Source organism: Capsicum annuum, chromosome 7 (assembly GCF_002878395.1).
Source record: "Capsicum annuum cultivar UCD-10X-F1 chromosome 7, UCD10Xv1.1, whole genome shotgun sequence".
Taxonomy (NCBI): Eukaryota; Viridiplantae; Streptophyta; class Magnoliopsida; order Solanales; family Solanaceae; genus Capsicum; species Capsicum annuum.
In genome coordinates, this window is record NC_061117.1 from 42,969,909 (window position 1) to 42,992,549 (window position 22,641).

The 22,641-nt window shown below is 32.7% G+C and overlaps 1 long non-coding RNA gene across 1 annotated transcript; it reads left to right on the forward strand.

Moving 5' to 3' along the window:
* Positions 1–244: 244 nt before the first annotated feature.
* On the forward strand, positions 245–5,978 carry LOC124885570. Its single transcript, XR_007042717.1, has 2 exons — positions 245–4,935; positions 5,090–5,978. It is a non-coding gene; the product is annotated as an uncharacterized LOC124885570 (long non-coding RNA).
* The last annotated feature ends 16,663 nt before the right edge of the window (positions 5,979–22,641 follow it).

The following is a 22,641-nucleotide window of genomic DNA, read 5'->3' on the forward strand; positions in this document are numbered from 1 at the left end:
TTGAATTACTTGATCTCTCTTATTAAGATTTGACTTTAGACCACGAATTTGTTATGATAAGCTGATTAGTTAAATGCTTCAGTCTGTTAAATGTAATCCAGTTCATTAGTTGTTAATAGTGTTAAAGTCCAAAAGTTAGTTAATTATTTAGAAGTTACTTACAAGGTAGATTAGAAAGAAAAATTCTTTTCTATATAAAGAGATCAATGTGCATCATACACTTCACTTTCTTGATTAATAATGATATAATCTCTCTCCTTATTCTCCATATTCTCTCTTATTCTTCCTCTATTTTGTAACTCTCTTAATAGAACAATAACATGATCTGATTTAGGTTATGGTATCAGAATACATGAGCTTTGAATCAAATCTTCATCTTCTTCTTCTTCGATTCCATATTTCAATTATGTTTTTCCTAATTCTTAATGATAATTCCTCTAAATGTCTATAGAAATTGAATTCTTGAAGAAATCATCAAGTTTTAATGGCAACTAATAATCATGCTAATTCAAATTTCAACAATAATGAAAGTGGTTCAGGATCTCTAGAAAGGAATCCAGCTCTCATTGTTGATGAAAATCATCCTCTCTTTTTGCATCCTACTGATGTAAGTGGCACCCCTCTTATCTTTATTCAGTTGACTGGTACAGAGAATTACTCTCCTTGGTGTAGATCAATACGTATTGGTTGGTTAGAAAGAAACAAGCTAGGCTTTATTGATAGAACACTAAAGAAAGAGAGTTTTAGGGAAGAGCTTTGGCCACAGTGGGAGAGGGTTAATGTTGTGGTACTTTCTTGGTTAATGAATACTGTATCTACTTATCTACTTAGTGGTGTTTTTTATGCTTCTAATGCATGAGGCATTAGTTGTTTGGGAAGCATTAAAAGAAATATTTGACAAAGTAAATGGCTCAAGAACTTTAATCTACACCGTGAAATTACTACCCTTAGTCAGGGTACTTCCTCTATGGCTGTGTATTACTAACTTGAAGAATGCTTGAAATGAATTTGAGTCACTAGTACCCTCTCGTGGATGTGATTGTGAAAGATCCAGAGATTTCTTGGCCTATTTGCAAAGACAAAAATTGTATTAGTTTTTGATGGGACTAAATGACTCTTACTTACAAGACAGAAGTCAGATATTGCTCATGACTCCACTACCTAGTGTAAACCAGGGCTATGCCATGATTATGAATGATGAAGGACAAAAGATTATGATCTCTTCTTCTACTGGTGTTTTTGGTGCAGCACCATCCACCAGTTATGATCCTACTAGTTTCTACACTAAAATTGATACTCAAAGTTATCAGAAATTCAAGAAAGACTACTCTATTCAGTGTGACTACTGTAAAATAAAGGTTCTTCTTAAGAAGCATTGTTATAGGTTAGTTCGATATCCTCCAAGTTTCAATAAAAAGAAGAGTATTCTAGGGGAAATTCTGGTAGTGCTTATAGTGTTCAACTTAATGGTTCTTATGCTATACCTTCTTATAGTGTACAAGGTTAAAAAAACCTACTGCAAGACACATCTTATGACTTAGGTTTACAAGGTTCATTTGTATATTTAGTCAATGATAATAAGGTTGTGGCAAATGTGTCTGGTCTATATCAAAATGGCTCATGGTGAAAGTCAACCGGGAACTTGTGTGTTTACTAAATTTTAGTATGAATAGATTCTACAAGTGATCAACAAGTCCAACACCTCAGGTAGAGTAAATATGGTGAACATATATGCTGCAGGTAGAAATAAGGGTATATGTATACACATTGATAGTAGTATCAGTAATGCTTTTCTAGTGTCAAGTAATAGCATAAATTGCATAATTGACACTGGTGCTACTAGTCATATGGTGTCTGATATAATAACATGTTAGACAAAAACACTATAACTGAAAATGTTAGTCCCAAAAAGGTTAATCTTTCAAATGGTGATACTTCACTTATTACATATATTGGTCACTGTTCAATTTCCACAAGAAGCACACTTAAGGATGTCTTTCAGTTACCACAGTTCAAATACAATTTGCTATTAGTTTCCAAGGTAACTAAAGAACTACACTGTGGTGTCTACTTTTATTTCGACTTTTGTATTTTTTAGGATCTCTCAAGTGAGAAGGTGTAGGAGAATGGTATGGTGAAAGATGTTCTAGACTTTCTTAATCAGTCTCTACTTAGTCAAAGCTTTACCACGAGTGATGCAATAAATTTTTCACAAGTTACAACTTCTAATGCTTAGGTTTCAACCACTCTTAATCAATCAGATATTAGTTCGTAGCACAAAAGATTTGGTCATGTGTCATCTTCTATTTTGAATAAGTTGTTCTAACAAACTTAATAGTATAGTTGAGACCATAAACAACTGTCCTATTTGTTCTAGTGCTAACAAGCTACACATCATTTTCTAGCTAGTAGTATTCAATCTAATTCTTGCTTTGATCTTGTTTATATGGACATATAGGGTCCTTAAAAACCCTATTGTTAATGAAAATAAATACTTTCTTTCTATTATTGATGACTATACTAGAATAACTTAGATTTATCTTCTAAAACTTAAGTCTAATGCTTATGTAGCTATTAAGTACTTCCTTACTTTTGTAAAAACTCAATTCAATAAGGTTGTTAAGATACACAGAACATATAATGGATCTGAATTTGTTAATGAAGTCTATAGTAATATGTTTAAAATATCAGGTATAATTCATTAAAGGTCATGTGTTTATTCTTCTCAACAAATTGGTCTTGCTGAGAGAAAGCACAAGCACATACTAGAAGAACAAGAGCCTTAAGACTCCAGGCTAACATACCTATAGAGCTTTGGGGACATTGCATCCTTGTTGCAGTTTACATTATTAATAGGTTACCATCATCTATAATTGGAACATCTCCTTGTAGAATTTGCATAACAGAAAGCCTTTCTTAAATCCCATGATAGTATTAAGTTGCTTATGTTATGCTAAATTAGTTCAACAATTTGATAAATTAAAGTCTAGAACCAAAACTACTATGTTTTTAGTTTTTTCTGAAGTTCAAACAGGTTATGTTTTGTATGATCTTACTACTCATTCTTTCATTGTTAGTAGGGATGTGGTGTTTAAAGAATCTAAATTTCCCTTTAAAGCTTATCCTGACACTACTATATTACTATTTCTTGAGTCAGAACTATATCTCAACATTTGTTTTAAACTAACTCAGACAATTCTGAGTTTGTGCAGAATTTTGAGACTAATACATTACATGGTTCACCTACTAATAAACCTGATCATCAAGACTTGACTCAAGTCTAAGATATAATCCAAGGTCATGATGTTCATGACATACCACAAGAACCTCCTCCAGTAGCAAATACTGTTCTCCCTACTAGGAAATAAGCAACCACTAATATGGTGAAAGATTTCATCTCTTTGAACATACATGACACTCCCTATTATATCTCCAACTATGTATCCTATGACAAAATATCTCCTTATTATCAGTCTTACTATCTGCCTTTTCTTTTATAGCAGAACCTAATACATATACTGATATCGTACAAGATCCCAGATGGATTGAAGGGATGGAGGCAAAAATACAAGCTCTTCAAGGCAATCATACGTGAGATGTTGTTAGCTTGCTAATTGGTAAAAACAATAGGGGTTGATGGGTTTATAAAATTAAATCAACTGCATCAAGTGAAATAGAAAGGTTTAAAACTAGGCTTGTTGCAAAGGGATATAGCCAGCAATAAGGAATTGATTATCAAGAGACATTATATCCTATTATCAAGATGATCACAATAACAACCAATCCTTAAAATTGCAGCATCAAAGTAGTGGTATCTATCAAATGTATGTGTACAATACTTTTCTATAAGGAGATCTCTTTGATGAGATATACATATAAATACCTAAAGGTCTTGTAAGCTAGGAGGAAAATACCAGTCAGACTTGTCTGCAGATTGCAAAATCTCTTTATGATCTAAAGCAGGCTCTAATATAATGGAATGCCAAGCTAAAAGAAGCTACACTTAAACTGAAGTTTAGGAAAAGCCAATATGATCATGCCTTATTCATTAAGTCAACTAAGAAAGAAATTATGATGGTTTTAGTATATATGGATGATATGCTTGTGACTAGTGATAGCCTAGAGTTGATTGAGAAAGCAAAATTATCTCTGAAATAGGTTTTTAAAATGGAAGATCTAGAAAGTCTTAAGTACTTTTGTTGAAAATATGTCTCAGAAATAAAGTAGGAATAGATATTTCAGTAATTTTTAATTATTAGAGTCCTATGTGACTTAGGAATTAGTTTTCCCTTTATTATTTGAATAGAAATTAGTTATCCCGATTTAAATTGAAGTGTAGTTAGAAATTTAGCTATAAATATTAGTTTTGAGTTATTAATAAAAAAATCCCTTTGACAATACTATTGTCGTAGTTTATTTCTCTCCAACTTTTTCTCTGTTATTTCTCCAATTTCAAAGCTAAAAACCAACAATTGGTATCAAGAGCTAGTTTCTTGAGGGATCTGTGAGAGATGAATTCTGAAAACAACTTTTCCCAAATAGCTCCTCTTGTCTTTGATGGTGAGAATTACCAACTTTGGGCAGTAAGAATGCAGACTTATCTTGAGGCTTTAGATCTTTGGGAGGCCGTGGAGGAGGATTATGATGTTGTTCCGCTGTCCGATAATCCCACGGTGGACTAGATCAAAAGTCAAAAGGAAAAGAAAATCAGAAAATCAAAAGCAAAAGTAACTTTGTTTGCTAGCGTTTCTCCAATAATTTTCATGAGAATTATGGCCTTTAAATTAGCAAAAGAGATTTAGGATTATCTGAAGGAAGAATATACAAGAGATCAAAGAATACGAGGCATGAAGGTGTTGAATCTAATCAGAAAATTTGAATTGCAAAAGATGAAGGAACCTGAGACCGTTAAAGCTTCTTGGCATTGTTAACAAGGTAAGATTGCTTGGCATAAAATTTAAAGATTCGAAAATTGTTGAAAAAATTTCTTGTTATAGTGCCTGAAAGATACGAAGTATTAATAACTATCTTGAAAAATACAAAACACCTGCCCAAGATTACCTTGCCAGAATTGTTAAATACGTTGTAGGCACAAGAGCAAAGGAGGCTTATGAGGCAGGATGGTATGATTGAAGGAGCTTTGGCAGCCAACCACAAGACTCAAAGCAAGGGTAATAATTCAAGAAAAAATTACCTACCTTGCCAGTACTGTGGCAAAATAGACCATCCTTTATTTGAATGTTGGAAGAGACTAGATGCATAATGCAAGATTTGTAATCAACTTGGCTATGAAACCGTGATTTGCGAAAATAAATCTAAAAAATATGAAGCAGATGCTTAAGTCACCAAAGAAGAAGAAGAAGATCACTTATTTGTGGCAAAGTATTCTTTAACCAAGAAATCTGATTTTTGGATGACTGATAGTGGTTGTACAAACCACATGACATATGACAAAACACTTTTTAAAGAGTTTCTGCCTTTGGAAAATAAGAAAATCAGAATTGGGAATGGTGACTATATTCCTGTAGAAGGAAAAGGGAATGTTGCAATTAAAACAATTTCAGGTACAAAAATAATTTCAAATATCCTTTACGTGCCCGATATTGATAAACGTTTGTTAAGTTTTGGTCAGCTAATGGAAGAAGGATTAAAACTATTGTTTGGAAATAACTATTGTTGAATCTTTGATTCCACTAATCTTGAGATTTTATAAATTGATATGAGAGACAAAAGTTTCTTATTTAATCCAACAGAAGATGCACATAAGTCATGCAAGAACAAAGACGAATTGGCAAATTTATTCAAGAGGTCAAATTCAGCCGAAGCCGAGATAATTTCTGATCCAAGGAGGAGTGTTGAAAATATATCTCAGAAATAAAGTAGGAATAGATATTTTAGTACTTTTTAATTATTAGAGTCCTATATAACTTAGGAATTAGTTGTCCCTTTATTATTTGAATAGGAATTAGTTATCCCAATTTAAATTGAAGTGTAGTTAGAAATTTAGATATAAATATTTGTTTTGAGTTATTAAAAAAAAATTCCTTTGACAATACTATTGCCGTATTTTATTTCTCTCCAACTCTTTCTCTATTATTTCTCTAATTTCAAAGCTAAAAATCAATAACTTTATTGGAATAGAGTTTGCAAGGTCTGATCAAGGAATATTAATGCATCAGAGGAAATATTCTTTAGAATTAATCTCTGAGCTTGGACTTAGAGCTGCAAAACTATCTATCACTCTGTCAAGTTTACAACCAGAGAGTATGATGAGTTCACAAAAAACAACTCAAATGAAGATCTTGAACTATCTAATGTAGGTTCATATCCAAAGATTATTGGTAAACTATTCTACCTAACAGTTACACGACGATATATAGCCTATGGTGTTCCAATCCTTACGTTAGTATCTTCAAAGACCTAAGCAGTCTTACATGGATGCTGCAATGAGAATCGTTATATATGTTAGTAGACAAGGCATTCTTATCTCAATCCAACCAATTCAAAATGTAACTACGTATTGTGATGTAGATTAGGCTGCTTGTTCTCACACTAGAGAATCTGTTACTGGCTTTCTTGTAAGACTAGGTAAATTATTGATGTCTTGGAAATCTAAAAAGCAAACAACTATATCAAAGTGTTCCGTAGAAGCAAAATACAGAAGTATTGCCTCAACAATTTCAGAGTTAACTTGGCTACTTGGACACTGACTGAACTTGAAGTGAAAGTTTCATTGCCTGTTACCATCTTCAGTGATTGAAAATTATCTTTACGAATAGCTATCAATCTAGTGTTTCATGAAAGGACAAAATGCATTGAGATTGACTGTCATTTTATTAGAGAAAAAAATTCAACATGAATAAGTTAAAGCTCAGTACATCTCAACAAAGGATCAACCTGCAGATGTACTTACAAAAGGACTGAACAAGGTGCAGCATCAGTACCTGATCTCCAAGTTAGACACTCTTAATATATTTCAGCGTACCTAACTTGAGGGAAATATTATGATGAGCTGATTAGTTAAATACTCAAATCTATTAAATGTAATCCAGTTAGTTTTTAACAGTGTTAAAGTCAAAAAGTTTGTTAATTAGTTAGAAGTTAGTTACTAAGGTTGACAAGAAGGAAAAACTCTTCTCTATATAAAAAGTTCAATGTACAATCATACGCTTTACATTTTTGATCAATAATGATATAATCCCTCTCATTCTTCTCCATATTCTTTCTTTACTCTGTAACTCTCTTTACTAGATCAATAACATGATCTAATTTAGTTCAGAATTTTGCTGAGCCGCTCTTGCCTTCTACTAATGCCGTTTTAAAGGTTTTGATCAAGATACTCTACATACCAAATACAATTGACAGTTTTATAGAGACTGTGATATCTTAGGGCACTCAAAACTTATTTATGGTCACACATTTGTAGGGTTACAAAATTATTTAATTGAATTACTCGAGCCTTACATGGCCAATATATTACCATTCCAATAGAGAAAAAAGAGGTTGAGGTTATGTTTACAGGATTAGTATTGCAAAACTTCACCTTAAACTTCCTCAGACTAGACGATAGTGTGTGATGTCACTATGTATTGTAGGTCATTCATGCACGGGTAACTTTTTGTTGAGTGTTTATCCTAACTTTCTTATCATAATTTGGTTTCCCTTTAGGTACCATAATTGGATTTCTCTTAAGGAAAAGAAATACATATTCTTTATATTGGCTAATCTTTGTTCTTTTAGAAAAAGGTTATAGACTCTATAAATAGAGTTTTATTTCATCTAGTTTAGTAGCATGATAATGTCATCCTAGGGATTTTAGAGTGTTGCTTGAGGGGAGAATTTGTGTAACGACCCATTTCATCGTTACTAAATTATTGGTAATAAATTCATTCCTCAATATAAATTTGCGTCCAAATTAGCCAATATTTTATTTATTGTGTCACCTTCAACTTTTCGACGAAGATTTTAGCCTTCGGATGTGTCTAGATAGACTCAAGCCCGATGAATTTAACTATTCATAAGTGATAATATCAATACTTTAGTTTGAAGTTTCTTTAGGTGTGAATTAAGGTCGTACAATATCCCTAATACAAAGTTAAGTATAAAACTTTCTTTTCGATACAGTTTCTATATGGGTTTCTATTAGGACCAACTTTAAATGATCATATCTCTTATAATATAATGAGTTACGAAATCCATAACCTATCAAATTAAAGATCTCCGAGTCTTCTTTCCAACATAACAAACTGTTCCTCAATCCGAATTTGGAGTAAAACGTTATGACTGTTTTACTGAGTACTATCCGGGTTGAAAAGAGATTTCGTTGTAGCGAAAATTCTAATTGAATTTAAATCAACTTCAGCCGTTTTTGAGGCCTAAAAACCCCAAATTTCATTCCCCCCCCCCCCCCCCAAATATGTGATTTCCCAAAGCTTAAGGTGAAACTCCTTCATTGAGGTAAGTTTGTTTCATTATTTTCTTCGTCTTTTAATCCTTTAACATCTTACAATCCTTAGAAAGACCTCCAATGGTGGAATCCTTTTGGGAAATACTCTTAGGTGGTTTTAATATGCCATAGATCTGATTCTACACTATAAATTAAAGATTCCTAACATGAATTTTATAAACTAGATTATGAATTTTGATGGTTAGGAACCTTGAATTCCGTAAAGATGAGACCTTTAGCATAAAAACTCCATTAATGCAGATGGGTTAAGTTTGAAAGAGTTAATTAATGGCTAATTGACATTGAGGAATGATATAGACCTTGAATTAATGATAGAACTAGTGAGTTTGAATCCCCAAGTTATTTGTTTGAAGAGTAATTATTCCAAGACATGAAGGAAAAGAAATAGCATTCTTATGGCGGCTTGCTTCATTCAAAAGCTTGGCGTCTGGGTAGGCTAGGTTTAATGAGTAGAAGATTGTGTTATTTTATATTTTCATAACTTAGAATTGATGGGAGAAAGCATGTCTAGGCCCGCGGGCATGGAGTTGAGGTGGATAAAAATACGAGTACTTAACATTAATCCCAAAAACTATATTATTGATTGATTATGTGATAATTATGATATTATGTGTTACGTACCCGAAAGAAGATTGTTGTAAATGTAATATATGAACATGATATTATTTTTAGTTGTTTTAGTGATAAACCTAGTTGAGTTGTAATAGTATTAGGTTGTATGTATTGTGCAATAATGTGATAAGAAGAATTATGTTAAGATTGAATATTGATGGGCATAGTAATATCTAAGAGATAGATGACTTGAATTAGTGTGATGATTGTATTATGTGGAAAGCGGTAGAGGATAATGATACGCATGAATATGTTAGTTATAGGTGGTGATGTTAGAACCCAAATTGCAGTATTTAAGAAGATAATTATAATTTTAATAATTAATGAGTAATTAAGGCTCCAATAGTGACTTGTATGCGTAAAAACTAAATAGTGATTTATATTATGATATTCTTGTTTTGATATTGATAAAAATACTATATCTATTTGATGCCCATGAGAGACTAAATTAGTGATAATGATGGTTGATTGAATTGTGCCTATGAGTGGCTTGTTTGATAATGATAACTCCTTAGAGCAATGATATGAATACTTGTTGATTGGTATTCAGACATGCTTGATATTGTTGATGTTGATGCCCATGAGAGACTAAATTAGTGATAATGATGGTTGATTGAATTGTGCCTATGAGTGGCTTGTTTGATAATGATAACTCCTTAGAGCAATGATATGAATACTTGTTGATTGGTATTCAGACATGCTTGATATTGTTGATGTTTGGGTTGTTAATGCGTGTATAAAGGATTATTGAAAATTTACTTGATGGAATTGTCTTATGACTTTAAGTGTACTTGTAAACTTGGTACATTGTGTGGTATGCTGTGAGGTTGTGTAAATTTGATATTGATAATACTTGTTTATGTTGGATCGGGTACCACGCCGGTACGGATATGTATATGTTGGATCGTGTACCACGGTGGTACGGATGTGTATATGTTGGATTGGGTACCACACCGGTACGGATGTGTATATGTTGGATCGGGTACCACGTCGGTATGGATGTGTATATGTTGGATCGGGTACCACGCCGATACAGATATATATATTGTGGATCGGGTACCACACTGGTAGGATATGTATATGTTGGATCGGGTACCACGCCGGTACGGATATGTATATTCTAGATCGGGTACCACGCCGATACGAATATGTATTGTTGGATCGGGTACCTTGCCGATACGGATATGTATATGTTGGATCGGGTACCACGCCGGTATAGAAATGTATATGTTGGATCGGGTACCATGCTGGTACGGATATGTATATATTGGATCGGGTACCATGACAGTACCGTACATGAACATAGATTGTTCCCGGCAGGTCATGACTATTTGGGCAAAAATAAGTCCTATAGTATGTGTGTACATATTTGTGTTGATTCTGTGGATGTTTTACAGTATGGTTGATACTCATGATGGTATGTTACTTGTATTTGAGCATTGTTTGATTTGTTATTGTTGTATTGTTGATTCATTAGGTATTTGATTATGTGATATGTATTTGAAAAAGTGAAATTTTGTACTTCCTTATATATTGGTTGACTTGCTTTATTTATACGTTTTTTAATCGTAGCTTACCAGAATGGCTAGTTATCATTCTTTAATATTATAATAGAGCACTTGGTTATTAGCCCGAGAGTTTTATGTGGGTTGTGTATGATTACGAGTTTTTTCCTGTGAATATGAGTAATGAAAAAGATAAGGTGAATAAAGAGGAATAGTGAGGTAAGATGAGGTGAATAAAGAGGAATAGTGATGTATTAACGTAGAATTATTTTTTTATGGTGTGAACTAATGAGGCTAGAGTATGTTAGTAGCGAATATAATATTGATGGAGTTGGAAGAGTAGTTGGATGTTGTAACTTATATAGGTAAAGTAATAATATTATTACAACCTTAGTTAAATTATGTTCCATTAAAGATGTCATGATTTATTTTTCTTAACTCTATTTTATGATTATATGGACTAACACGGTCGTTCAATGATGCCTACCAGTACGTGTGGTTGTACTGACTCTACTCGTATACATTCCTTTTTGGGGTGTAGACTGGATGCAGGTTAGCTTGCAGTTTCTAGATGGATGACGATATTCAGCACTAACTTCTGCACTTTCTTCCTGGCAGATGTTAGAGTCCTTGTATTATTTATTTTATTGTCAGTCTATGTTGTAGTAGGTAGCTCGTGTACATGACTGGCCAAGTCTTGGGATAGTGAAGGACATTTGTAAGAAGTTTTTGAAGAAATTTATTTAGTAGTATTTAATTTATTTATTATATTTAATCTAGTATTTCCTTAAAAACAGAAGTCTTTCGCATATTTTTAGTTAGGTAAGAAGGGTTCTCCTAGCTACTTAGAATAGCGTAGGTGCCCGCACAATCTATTAATTTAGATCATGACAGTTGGTATTAGAGCGTTAAGTTCACCGGTCCCACAAGTACAAGAGAAATCTCAAATAGAGTTTCGTAGATTGGTGTGTAGGGCCCCAAACCCACTCTTTGGAAGGCTATGAGGCATGTAGAAGTCATTTTCCTTTCTTTCTCTCCATCGTGCCGTCCTAATCTTAAACTATTTTATTGAATCCAATTGGTATCTAGACAATTCTAATTTGTATCTTAGCAGAGCTCAATCGAAATGTAGTTGATTCCAACTAGTATCTTAGTAATTTTGAATAAAAATCTAGGAGATTTCAATTGGTATCTGTTAATAAGGTCTAAAAGTTATTGTTAACAGGTAAAGACCTGTAAAAGTTATGAACTTATTGATTGTTTGTGTTTGATATTTGGCTAAACTTGTGTTGATAGATTTTTGTCATTGTTGTGAATTATTTTTCTTTGAATTCAAGTGATGAGAATTGACTAAGTTGTTTTTGTTGATAATTGTGATGTGATTATTTGATTTCTTGTTATTGTGAAACTAACAAATCTATGGTGCTTACTTTTTTTTTTTTTACTATTATACTGATGAATTGATGGTATGAGAATTAAGAGCATGATATGAGAACATGATGTCAAGAAAAGATGGTGAAAAAAATGACATGAATAAAAGACTGAGGTGATATGTATTTTCTGTAATGAGTGGTTCTTGTTAATGATATTATGGATGGATCCTTGTGTAGTTCGATTATTTTATATTATGTGGGAATCCTTATGTGGTCCGGTCATTGAGACTGTATTTAGAATTTTTGTGCGGTTCTATTATTGAAATTATAATGGATTCCTTGTGAGGACTAGCTAAGTGACATTATCTTTGAGTTCCTTATGTGAACGGATTCTTAATGCTTGGCAAAATAATGAGTTTTAAATAAAAGTGACAAAAACTAGTAGAGGTTGTTGATACCTACAGAATTTGATCGATAACTTGTCTGGAATTTGATATTGGTGATGAGACTGTTAATGACCTGTAATCGGTTTATTTTGTTTTACCTTGCTTATGTGTTAGTGATATAGGGACCACTCTTGAGGTGATTAAGAGTTAAGTAAAGTCCGTAATAAAAATATTATTAGGTAGAAATAAGAAATGACTCTGTATATCTTAAATTGGTGTTAGTAATATAAGAGTGGTTTGGCTTGACCATGAAGTATTGGAGGTTGAAAAATATTTGAGTTAGTGATTGTGTGGATAAAAGTTATAGCTGTGGATTTATGTATTAGGGAAAATCTTGAGAAGATAAATTATTATTGACTTGACCTTGTTACTGAATTATGCATTTACATATCCCACAGAGTTAGCTAATAAATGACACTTTTAGAGGATATTAATTCCCATAATGGTGGCAATGCAAAATCATATGGCTTAGTTACACTCATAAAATAATTAAGAATGATCCTGAATGGGAGAATAAGTGAATTATTAAATGGCATGATTGATCTTTCCTTGGGTGATACTTGGGGGATATTACTTGTTGAGTGATTAAGGTATAATGATTAAATGAATATTAATAATATTGTGGAGGAGAATATGTTGGAGGCTATAATTCTTTGGGATTTTTAAGGCCAATTGTCATAAGCCTGTGAAATGAGTGAGAGGCTATATTGTCATCTGTGTATAGTAGTAAATACTAAGCTTGAACCATGGGTAATCTTGAGGTGAAAACAATAGTGTTTGTAAAATGTTGAAGCTAGCTTTATAGAATGAATTTAATAGTCTTGATTGAGTTCATGCGGATATCTAAGTTATGTGACTTGTAAATGGTGAGGTGAATTGCATATGATCAACATGTAGATTCTCTATAGGATAGTCTTGGCTAAAAACCGAGTCAGGTGTCTCAGAGAGTGTTTGTGTGTTAGGTGTGACTTTGTTTAGTGTTGAAATGCAAATAGTAAATTCATGTAGCATCTCATAGCACTTTTTAGAATTAAATTCAGTACTCTGGAGCTTCGGTAGTGAAAAAGAGGTATTTTTGAATGTTTGTCTTCATCAAGGTAAATATTTTAACCATGTTTATCGTACTTTTGTGAATCTCAAGTTTAGACTTAGGCCATTGAAAGGAGAATAAGTGATTCGTGTGTAAATATTTGGCTCCGCATCTTCGTATTTTGAAAAGCTTTATTAGAATGATTGAGTATAGAAAGTGGGTTGATCGATAAGGATATCAAGAGAGTGAACAAGGTGCAGTATAAACAACTCTGTTAGTAATGTCTCTTTAATTCCAACCTCGTACTTTTCTTCACTGAATGCCCGTTCGAGGACGAATGGATGGTAAATTGGTATCTGATGGTAACGACCCATTTTACCGTTACTAAATTATTCATAATAAATTCATTCCTCAATATTAATTGGGGTCCAAATTAGCCAATATTTTATTTATTGTGTCACCTTAAACTTTTCGACGAAGATTTTAGCCTTCAGATGTGTCTAGATAGACTTAAGCCCGATGAATTTAATTATTCATAAGTGATAATATCAATACTTTAGTTTGAAATTTCTTTAGGTGTGAATTAAGATCATACAATATCCCAAACACAAAGTTAAGTATAAAACTTTCTTTTCGATATAGTTTCGATATGGGTTTCTATTAGGGCAAACTTTAAACGATCATATCTCTTATAATATAAGGAGTTACGAAACCCATAACCTATCAAATTAAAGATCTTTGAGTCTAATTTTCAACGCAATAAACCGTTCCTAATTAAAATTCGAAGTGAAAAGTTATAACTATTTTACTGAGCCACTATCTGAGCTGAAATGGGATTTCGCTGTAGCAAAAATTTTGATTAAATTTAAATCAACTTCAGCCATTTTTGAGGCCTACAAATCCCAAATTTCATTCCCCAATCCTAAGAGGTGATTTCCCAAAGGTTAAGGTGAAACTCCTTCATTGAGGTAGGTTTGTTTCATTATTTTCTTCATTTTTTAATCCTTTAACATCTTACAATCCTTAGAAAGACCTCCAATGGTGGAATCCTTTTGGGAAATACTCATGGGTGATTTTAATATGTCATAGATCTGATTCTATACTATAAATTAAAGATTTCTAACATGAATTTCATAAATTAGATTATGAATTTTGATGGTTAGAAACCTTGAATTCCGTAAAGATGAGACCTTTAGCATAAAAACTCCATTAATGGAGATGAGTTAAGCTTGAAAGAGCTAATTAATGGCTAACTGACATTGGAGAATGATATAGACCTTGAATTAATGATAGAACTAGTGAGTTTGAATCTCCAAGTTATTTGTTTGAAGAGTAATTATTTAATTACTCTTATTATTGCTTATTTTTAGATGGTTGATTATTCCAAGGCATGAAGGAAAAGAAATAACATTCTTATTGCGGCTTGCTTCATTCAAAAGCTTGGCGTCCAGGTAGGCTAGGTTTAATGAGTAGAAGATTGTGTTATTTTATATTTTTATAATTTAGAATTGATGGGAGGAAGCATGTCTAGACCTGCGGGCATGGAGTTGAGGTGAATAAAGACACGAGTACTTAACCTTACTCCCCAAAACTATATTATTGATTGATTATGTGATAATTATGATATTATGTGTTATGTGCCCGAAAGGAGATTGTTGTAAATGTCGTATATGAACATGATATTCTTTTTAGTTGTTTTAGTGATAAACCTAGTTGAGTTGTAATGGTATTCAGTTGTATGTATTGTGCAATATTATGATGAGGAGAATTATGTTAAGATCGAATATTGATGGGCAGAGTAATATCTAAGGGATAAATGACTTGAATTAATGTGATGATTGTATTATGTGGAAAGCAGTAGAGGATAATGATACGCATGAATGTGCAAGTTATAGGTGGCGATGTTAGAACCCAAATTGCAGTATTTAAGAAGATAATTATATTTTTAATAATTAATGAGTAATTAACGCTACAATAGTGACTTGTATGCGTAAGAATTAAATAGTGATTTACGTTATGATATTCTTGTTTTGATATTGATAAAAATACTATATCTATTTGATGCCCATGAGAGACTAAATTGGTGATAATGATGGTATATTGAATTGCGCCTATGAGTGGTTTGTTTGATAATGATAACTCCTTAGAGCAATGATATGAATACTTGTTGATTGGTATTCTAACATGCTTGATATTGTTGATGTTTGGATTGTTAATGCGTGTATAAAGGATTATTAAAAATTTACTTGATGGAATTGTCTTATGACTTTAAGTGTACTTGTAAACTTAGTACATCGTGTTGTATGCTGTGAGGTTGTGTAAATTTGATATTGATAATACTTGTTTATGTTGGATTGGGTACCACGCCAGTACGGATATATATATATATTGGATCGGGTACCACGCCAGTATGGATGTGTATATGTTGGATCGGGTACCACGCCAGTACAGATGTGTATATATTGGATCGGGTACCACGCCGGTACCGATGTGTATATGTTGGATCGGGTACCACATTGGTATGGATGTGTATATGTTGGATCGGGTACCACTCCGGTACGGATATGCATATTGTGGATCGGGTACCATTCTGGTACGGATATGTATATATTGAATCGGGTACCACACCGGTAGGGATATGTATATGCTGGATCGGGTACCATGCCGGTACGGATATGTATATGTTGGATCGGGTACCACGCCGGTACGGATATGTATATGTTGGATCGGGTATCACGCCGGTACGGTACATAAACATAGATTGTTCCCTGCAGGTTATGACTATTTGGGAAAAAATAAGTCACATAACTTGTGTGTACATATTTGTGTTGAGTCAGTGGATATTTACAATATGGTTTATACTCATGATGGTTATGCGGCTTGTTTGTGAGCACTGTCTGATTTGTTATTTTTGTATTATTGATTCATTAGGTATTTGATTATGTGATATGTATTTGAAAAGGTGAAACTTTGTACTTACTTATATATTGGTTAATTGCTTTATTTATACGTGTTTTAATCGTAGCTTACCAGAATGACTAGTTATCATTCTATAATTTTATAATAGTGCATTGTTATCCCAAGAGTTTAGTGTGGGTTGTGTATGATTACGAGTTTGTTTCTGTGAATATGAGTAATGAAAAAGATAAGGTGAATAAAGAGGAGTAGTGAGGTAAGATAAGGTGAATAAAGAGGAATAGTGATGTATTAGCATTGAATTGTGGTTGATGGTGTGAACTAATGAGGCTAGAGTATGTTAGTAGCGAATATAATATGGATGGAGTTAGAAGATTAGTTGAATGTTGTAACTTATATAGGTAAAGTAATAATATTATTACAACCTTAGTTGAATTATATTCCATTAAAGATGTCATGATTTATTTTTCTTAATTCTATTTTATGATTATATGGACTACATGATCGACCGATGATGCCTACCAGTACGTGTGGTTGTACTGACCCTACTCTTCTACATTCCTTTTTGGGGTGTAGACTGGATGCAGGTTAGTTTGTTGTTTCTAGATGGATGACGATATTCAGCACTAACTTTTGTACTTTCTTCCTGACAGATGTTAGAGCCTTTGAATTATTTATTTTACTGTCAGTCTATGGTGTAATAGGTAGCTCTTGTACATGTTTGGCCAAGTCTTAGGATAGTGAAGGACATTTGTAAGAAGTTTTTGAAAAAATTTATTTAGTAGTATTTAATTTATTTATTATATTTAATCCAGTATTTCCTTAAAAATAAAAGTCTTCTGCAAATTTTTAGTTAGGTAAGAAGGGTTCTCCTAGCTACTTAGAGTAGCGTAGGTGCCCGCACGATCTGTTAATTTGGATCGTGACAATTTGTTAGACACAAGCATTGCGGTATCATTTGTGTAAACCTCTTTTTATTTTGAGTGAATTATGTGGGGTTGTCTCTTTTAATAATTTGTACTCTCTTTTATATAGTAGATTGGCTATTTCTTTTTATGGATGTTGGTCTTTTGTCTGAACCACGTTAAATTATTGTCTCTCTTTTGGTGTATTTCGTGCGTGTCTTCTTATGTGGCATCTTTCGAGGTTTATTTTGCTAGGTTCCGCATGACATCTGATTACTTCAAACCCAACAACTGGTATTATAGCCCAGGTTCAGCGAATGAGTATGGGGATGTGGCAAAGTGATGCAGTACGTGGCTTGATTATTTTACCCTTGCGAGCTTAGAAATGCACACACAAGAAAAAGTTAGTTGCGGGCTTCAGTTTCCATAAAATACTCAGATGATATGGGTAAAACACAATAAATATTAGTAACTCATGCATCGTGTTCATGGTCCACACAGAACTTTGTTCGAGGTGGAGATTGTTAAGTATCTCGATAACTCGTAGATTGTGGTAATGAGCCACATGGAACTTAATTTGAGGGTGATATTATTGGGTATGCAAATAAAAGTCTCACATTGGTAGCTAAAAAGATCGAGAATCCACATATAAAGTGTAGGATACCTTAATGGTGTGAAGCCTTTTGGAAAAAAGTGTGTAGGCTTGGCAGCAAACAATATCACACCATGTAATAGTGTCATTAGGATGGTTAGAGATTTTGGTTTGAGAAATTTTTCAAAGTGTTACTCTATGAAGAGACAGATTTAATGGAGGAGATTTTGAAGATAGAGACTAAACTTGTTGAAGACTACATGAAGAAGATTGAGCAAATTTATTTTGTCAAAAATTCAGGCCATAGTCAAGAATTGTTTAGTGTTTTTCTTACCATAATTAGGTTTCTCTTTAGGTACCATATTTTGGTTTTCCTTTAGGAAAAAAAAAACATATTCTCTATATTGTCTAATCCTTGTTCTTGTAGGAAAAGGTTATGGACTCATAAATAGTCTCCTTTCTTCTAGTTTAGTAGGATCCATAATGTAGTTCTAGGAGTTTGAGAATATTGTTTGGGGGAGAATTAATGGGACACAAGTGTTGCAATGTCACTTATGTGAACCTCTTTTTATTCTGAGTAAATTGTGTGAGGCTATCTCTATCAATATTTTGTATCCTCTTTTATATAGGGGATTGCCATCTCCTTTTATGGATGTAGGTCAATTGACTGAACAACGTTAATTATTGTGTTTCTTTAGGTGTATTTCTTGCATGACTCCTTATGTGACATCTTTTGAGATTTGTTTTGCTAGCTTCCGCATGACATCTGATTATTTCAAACCCAACACTTTTCAACATTTGCAATTATACGATGTTAGATAGACATGCTGATAAAATCAAATGGATGGATGAATATAAGGAAAAACCCCAAGTTTGCTCATTTTATATATTATATACAAATAGAGGACCAGGTGATGATACTGGGATGTGTAAAATGGCAAATGCCCTCGATGATTCAAAGGTTTCATCATCTTTCACTTTCAAGAATTTCATAGGTAGTGACAAACCTCAACTGTTTCACATTATTTGGATCTCTTAGGAATTTTGTGTTTTCTCGCTCATGAATATATTTTTAATTATTTTTTAATTAAATCCAAACTTTTGTGAGTAACAGCTTTTCTTCGGAATATACAAGTCTGGAGCTTTATTTGTTGTTCACTCTGATTGTATATTTCTCTCTTAACATTAAATCTTAGTATCAAGAGTTTTTGTGTGATTTCTATATCCCAAAAATGTAAAAGTACTTATAGACATAGTTTCAAAATTCAACATATTTGATACTCTAATTTATGCTCTTGTTCTTTTGGTAATCAGATTTTATCTTCTATTTGAATTTTCCATATGAATCAAATTATTATTGAATTTGTTGGAATTTTTTTAATTGATCGGGCAACAGAAATGGTTAAAAATATTGTGTGAAGTTGTCTCTCCATATCTATATCTATATTATATAAAAGCATGCATTCAACATTTAGAAAGATTTCAGGGTTAAGGGATGATTAGCAATCCTGTATAACATTATTTTCTTATCATTTTAAGTTTTTTTTTTTAGTTGTTGATTTACAAGGCTATTAATATGACTATTATCTTTCGAACCTCTAATTTTTTACCTAAATTGATCTTGCAACTAAAATCATTTAGTGGTTATGCACAAACCAATCTCGATACCATAAGATATCATTCTATTTTTAAACCAAATAAGGCATTTTAGGTATTATATTCATATCCTAAATACGAATATGATCTTTAATTCCTATTAAAGATAAGAACTCTTTCCTCATATTCTTCATGCTATCCTAGTGATTCTTCTTTTGAATTCACACCAAGAAGAAACATGTATTTCAATGTTGATCGGACACCAAAATAGTAAAAGCAAGAATATCAAAACCACCAATATGAGAAGACATTCTTAAACCAAATCAAAAGTATGATAGATAATCATGAGTTAAGTGTCAACCTTAGAAAGAAGATTTTTAATCACTCATAATCGAAATCAAACTCAAAAAGTACAAAATGTAATTTATAATAAAATGTTATACTAAGTGTTGAAAATTGTAGACGAGAGACTACAGCAGCATAGCACGGAGGTTGGCGCGCCAATTCTTTGGCATGGCACAAAGCTAACCCACTGCCAGGACAGTGTGGCATGCTTCCAAGCAAACCCTTACTATTTTGCCTCTGAAATTTCGTCCACTTTTATCTCATGCTCCTTGTAATAGTGTGGAATGCACTAGAATTCCATCATAGCACAAATTTGACTTTAAAAATTACCTTTTTGTAATCTAGTATTCCTTTGTTTGGCCTTTAGCTAGTAAGCTTCTTCAATATTTGGCTCAATCTAGTTGCCTTCTCACCATGCAAATCACCTAATCATGCATGTTTTTCAGACGCTATTTATTCAAGCACATGAGAATACATATTTAATCATTCTTAAACTAAGCTAAAATAGCAATACAATATTTGAATGTTTAAATATGTTCAAGATTAGAAACACAAAGATTTACGTGAAAAACCTTTTTGGTATGAAGAGTAAATACTACAGGATCAAAATCTCTATTATAATCACCAAAAGTTACAATAATGTTCTTCAACAATAATAAATAAAAGACAACACCAACAACCAGAGAATTAAAGGAGCAAAATCACTAGAAATGCAGTTACTAATTGATGGATGAAAATCTATATCTACGGGTTCTAAATCCAACTCTGAGTTCCTAATCAAAGATTGAGATGAAAGAAATAATATATCCAAAAATAAGTTCAATCAGAAAAGAAATGAAGCTAAAGTTACCATTTGAAGTTGCCTTAGAGATTGAAATTTGGTGCGAAAATCTGCACTATTTTCTCTATACGATTGCTAAACTTTTTTATGTGTATATGAAAATCAGACTTAAAAGATGCCTTATCTATACACTGTAGTAGTGGATTTATGGGAAAGGTGTGATGATCTAAATTGAGCTACTATTTATCCATATAGGAAGGAAAAAAATTCAAAACCCAACCGTCGCTTGGCAGAGTGCATTAGAGAAAATAATGCATGCATTAATTTTATTGTGTATTACTAGTACTTTGTTTGGTAACTTTTTCAACCTATTATAACTAATTCAAGCACTAGATATATACTCCATTTGGTATTAAGGTGTGTATAAATATTACTTCAAAATTCATGATATTAGTAATGTAGTGGATTCTAATGCATGCTTTTGCATGGTTAAATACACAATTGCCCCTTAAAACATTTTCCATATCCCCTCTAACGTATTTGAAGAGGGTATTTTTGTAAACAAATATATACCTAATCAAACATTGCATAGGAAAAATCTCAACATAAGTAATGCAAACATAACTAATACTGATATTACTAATACAAACATTACGAATACACTATATTTTTACACTATTCTCATACACCCTACCAAACGAGCCTTAAATAGATTGTCTTGTAATGTTTTATTCGTGGACTTGATCTAGAAGTACTATTATTGATATCAACAACGATTTCGTGAGAAATCAAAATCACACTCAAGATCAAGCTTACTCTTGAATTTAAATTCATTAATTCCTTAAAATGACACATTTCATAAAGTTAGTTAATAGTGAGTTAACAGAATCTAAGTTAGTTAAAACAGTTGCAGAAATTAACCAACTAACCTATCACTAATCTTTCAGCTAACCTATCTATAATCATTCTATTTACGTGTATGTACGTATTGATTCACTTGCTGAATAATACTCAATCACTTGGCTACTACACTCTTCTCTTCTTCCTCTCTTCTTCTTCTTCCTTTCTCATTCTCATTCTCTGTTAAGTTTGTTGTGTCTATCACTCTGCATTTAGTTGTGTGGCTACTCTTGCAATAACTTGAAGCTATTGTATTGGTTGACATTAGATTGCAACATGGTATCAGAGCATTGAAATCTACTAGTCTAAATTCTGCAACAATCACATTATCTGGTTTAGTACTCTCTATTTATGATTCTTGATTAGTTACTCTGTATTTTTTATTCTTGATAGGTTAAAAAATCAAGAATTTTTTTGTTTCATTCATCTCTTAAAAGTTCTGCAATCTAAAATTGTTTGTTAGTTGTTCTAGCATTGTAACAATGGCGTCTGATGGAAGTACTGAGCCTGTGAATGCTGCGATCCATGTTGATCCAAGTCCTGCGAATGCCACACAAGTGCTTGATCATAATCATCCTCTTTATCTACACAATATTGATGTAAGTGGCATCTCTCTTATCTCGCTTCAGTTGACTGGTGTTGAAAATTATAACTTGTAGATTAAGTATATGACAATTACACTTTTGTGAAGGAACAAACTGGAGTTTATTAATGAAACTTGGAAGAAGAAATCATTTGGAGAGGAACTGTGGTATCAATGGTAAAGGTGTAATATAGTCATACAGTCTTGGTTAGTGTATACAGTGTCTAGTAGTCTACTTGGAGGAATGATGTATGCTGATACTGCACAAGAAGTGTGGGAAGATCTTAAATCAAGATTTAATAAGGTTGATGGTTCAAGAACCTTCAACCTCAACAAAGAAATTGCAACTCTGGTTCAAGGTACATTATCAGTTGCTGCCTATTTCACTAAGTTGAAGGAATTATGGGTTGAATTAGAAGCAATTGTCCCTCAACCTGGTTGCAATTTTACTAAGTCTACGGATTTCCTGGTATATCTACAGAGACAGAAGCTGTATCAGTTCTTAATAGGATTAAATGACAATTATCTGCAAGCTAGAAGTCAGATTCTTCTTATGACTCCACTACCATCAGTTACACAGGATTATGCTA